Genomic DNA, 4,167 nt, shown 5'->3' with positions numbered 1-4,167 from the left:
GGATTATAAATAACCATCTCTTTCCCTTTTCTATGTTCATTGACACTTTATCATCAATAACTTTATTCAAACTTTCAACAGTAGAAGTAGGATCAGCATCCACAGCAACATCTTGCTCAGTATGACTTTCATCATGCATATATGGGGCATCCTCTTCAACCATTTTATTTTTTCCTTTCAACACTTTAATCTCATTCTCAAGTCTTTTTATGTGATCCAACAATTCTGAATTACCAAGTCGAGAATTAACCTGGAAATAGAAATGTTAATTAAGCATGCTAATTGGTTGAATAATAGACTCTTAATAAATTTGTTATCTTGGATTAAAAATTGTTACCTCACCAAAACTCTCTATATCATCAACAATTACTTTTTCCTCCTGGAGTGGTTTGATTGACACAATCTAAAAGTAAAAAAAGATAAATTGTTAGTTCAATAACACATTTAAACCAAATTATGTAAAATACCGAAACTTTTAGGGATTTATTTGTAAATATCCCTAATTTTAGGGGTTACATGTAAATAACCCTAATTGATTTATAAAGATTAAGAGAATCAATTGGGGGTTTAATTAGAGTTAATTGGATAGCCCAATTAGCTAAACCCAATTTAATAAGCCCAATGGATTAAAGCCCAACTAAAGATTTATCGGTTAAACAGTTGATTGTAAATAATCGAATCCTAATAGGTAAGGATTAACGGGTTAATTGGTCATTAAAGGCTTAATATATAAAGGATTTGGGTTTTAATTGAGGTTAAGGAGATAACTAATTAATTTAAATCTTTAACCTAACTAAGAGGCTAATTAGATGAGCCCATTTAATCCCTATCTTAAGCTAAATGGATTAGCCCATTAAAGATCAATTAATATCTATTACAATAGCCTAATTAAAGCCATTATTGGTTAAAGGATTTAAAGGTTATTGGATTAAACCCGTTAACCCACTAAGCCATTAAACCCGTTAATATTTCCTTCTCCCACCCGCGGCGTAACTTCTTCCCAAATCGCGATCTCGCGATTTCTCCGCCCAAGCTTCTCCAGCCGCGAACTTCTTCCTCGCCGACGAAGCCTTCTCCAGCCTTTGATTCCTCTTCTTCCTCTTTCGCTCGAAGCTTCTTCTTCTTCCATGCCGGACGCCGAAGCCTTGTGCCTTCCTCCTTCGCTCGATCGCGCACTTCGGCTGCAACCAAAGAGGAAAGGGCGAAAGGAGGAGCCAGCGATTAGAGGTGGATTTCTGTCAGAAGAGGGCTACCGGTGGTGAGGATTTTGATCTGTGGGCTGGAACCGAGTGCGGCAGCGGCGATTGGTGCGACGGCAACAAAAACGAGAGGATCGGAGGGGAAGATCGATGGTAAGAGCCACAGTTTTCTGTTCGCGTTGGGATTCATTTATGATTCTTTAGATTCTGGATTTGGATTTGGATTTATAGAGCTACTGGAGATCGATCGGAGCAGATGGTCCTTGATCACCTTCAAGAACCGGATCTTGGAGCTTTCCACAGCTACCTAGCATAGGGCGACCACGATTGAATCAGAATATGCCAAGGATGTCTTCTCATTGATCGGAGGTGAGATTTCTAATTTTGATGTGAAATTTTGGTTGGATCTATTAGTGTTTTGTTGAAATGAAGGTGGCTTGTGGTAGCTTGAATTGATAGAAAAATGGATCTGTTAATTTAGGGATTTTAGAATTATGGGACTGATATGATGATTGGGATTTTTGGTTGATCAGATTGGTGGCGGCTTTGATTGCGTGGAATTGAGGCTGGTAAAGCAAGGGCTCTTAGGACAATGGAGCTGATAATTTTGAGGTAAAGGCTTTGGAAATAATTCTTGTAGGATTTACTATAGCTGTTAGGCTTTGATTTAAATAGGAGATTGATTCTGATCATAAGCCTTGGATTGAGATTGTTATTGGTTGGGTTTTACCTAACTGTAGATTGATTTGGTTTATGTTAGATTATGTTGTGCTATTGGATTTAATAGATTAGGATAGAGTTATTAAGATGGAGATTATAAGCTGTTGAAGGAGTTAGTAGGTGTTGGAAATGCATCTATAGATGATTACTATTGGTAGTTACTGTTAGATTAGGTTATAGATAACTTAAATTGGGAAAACCTAGGGTTGATCAAATAGAGATTAATTATATTAATTGATTAAGGATATTAATTGATTAATTAATTAATTAATCCTTATGCGTATCAACCTAACGATTTGGATTAGTCTAACCTAAGGTTGGTTGATTAACATAGGATTGATTATACATGAGGTTAGTTGTATTGATCGATTCGATTAATACAACTAATTGATTGATTAGTTAAACCTTTGTTAATATCGACCTAAAGATTAGATTAGTCTAAACCGAGTTAAGGTTAGTTAAAGAGGGTTAAAGTAACCCTTAGAGTTTTCTTAGTTTGGATCAGGATTTCTTTGATGTATCATTTCATTTAGAGTTGTTATTACTCTTTTGCAGGACCCTGAGTGATTATAGAACTTCGATACGATACGAGAGTATTTTCGGAGGTTCTTATCGATCTACGGGTATCAGGTGGATAGTTTACTGTATTTAGTCAATACAGTTCTCTTCCTATTTCAGTGCATGCTTATTTTCCTGTATCTGTTGATTAGGTTACTTATTGCTCTTATACTCGTCATATGATTAGATGCTTTCGATACTCATGTGGTTATCACATGCTTGACCTTATGTCATTGACCTTATTATCATTCATCTGATTATATTCCTTTGTTTGATATTGTTTATCCACATTTATGATCATCTCTACTTAGTATATTATCATCGTTTTGATACCTGAGATCAGTAGGACTTATACCTACACATGTTAATTAACACGTAGTTAATAGTAGGTGCTGATTGATATGATTGAGCATCTCATCATGATGCATGAGCTCGATTGTAAATCCCAAATAGTGGGTGTATCGTGATTGTAGATGACCTATAGTGATATAGGTGGTTATTACCCTATTTCACCATCATGGTGATGGCGACTGTATGGCTTTCGCAGTCTGCGGCTGTATGGCAGTACGCAGCCGAGTCGATTATCTACCTCAACGGCTGTATGGCTTTACGCAGCCGTGTACGTAGCCCGGACTGTATGGCAGTACGCAGCCGAGAGTGAGTACTGGACGAGTATTGAGGACAGCGGCCATAGGATATGTAGCTTATCATAGCTACGAGATCACCCAGACGCGGGCACTAATCTCTGATTTGGATCACCGGACTACTTTGTTGTAGGGCGCGGAGTACTGATCCCCCGATGCCGGCCATCCCAGCCTCAGATGCTTGCACGAGTGCTGTAGTGAGTGGGGCAGTTGCATCATATGCATCATGTGCATGATGAGATTTATATACATGCATTGGACCGTATATGTGTGAATACACTTGAAGTGATTGTGCACTTGTATTGATACTTGATTGTTGCACTATGTTTGACATGTCATGCATATGTTACATGTACATGAGATCCATGCTTATATGATACCTGTAGGATTTACGATACCTTATAATACTTTGATGACATTGGTTATGTTCCTTTCCTATTGCTACTATCTTTACTTATTGAGCATGCACTTCTTTCTGATTATCAACTGAGTATATTTTACTCACCATTTTGGACTCTGGGATTTTTCTGTCTTCCCAGATATCAGGTAGGAGACTACAGCTGATGCCGAGGAGATTCTGCCAGTCATGCCATCTCACAGCAACTTATGGTTCTTTTGTATTGTGGATTTATGTTAGTATACATTGGTATAGTAGTTTCATATTGTCATGATTTGCTTACTTGTAGTTCGAGTTCATGCTTTCATATCCGTATTTCAGATTTTGTGATTTCTATGTGTCGATGAGTATTCGTTTTATCCTTACTTTGGATTTATCTTTAGTATATTGTGCTTTTTGCTGCTTATTATCTTTTTTACGAATTGACGAGTTTTATTCGTTAACGAAGTTGCGGATGCATTTCATATATAGTAGGATGTGTTTAGTGACCGTGTGGGTCACATTTGTTTTTATTTCCTTGTATAAATCCATAGTCTATTATGGATAGGTCGTGTGGGCCTTTTATATATGTATGTATCCAGGGAATTGTCATAGTTACTGGGGAGATGCTGCCGAAATTTTTCGGACAGCTATCTCTCGGGGCGTGACA

The 4,167-nt window shown here is 37.5% G+C and overlaps 1 long non-coding RNA gene across 1 annotated transcript; it reads left to right on the top strand.

Annotated features, from left to right (window-relative positions):
- The first annotated feature begins 1,020 nt into the window (after positions 1–1,020).
- Positions 1,021–2,540, top strand: LOC141815850 (uncharacterized). Its single transcript, XR_012600619.1, has 4 exons — positions 1,021–1,352; positions 1,431–1,568; positions 1,733–1,811; positions 2,475–2,540. It is a non-coding gene; the product is annotated as an uncharacterized LOC141815850 (long non-coding RNA).
- The last annotated feature ends 1,627 nt before the right edge of the window (positions 2,541–4,167 follow it).

The sequence above is a fragment of the Curcuma longa genome, unplaced genomic scaffold (assembly GCF_044706935.1).
Source record: "Curcuma longa cultivar G26 ecotype Majalengka, Jawa Barat unplaced genomic scaffold, ITB_CL_G26_1.1 contig_11525, whole genome shotgun sequence".
NCBI lineage: Eukaryota > Viridiplantae > Streptophyta > Magnoliopsida > Zingiberales > Zingiberaceae > Curcuma > Curcuma longa.
This window is presented reverse-complemented; position numbering and strand designations above follow the sequence as displayed.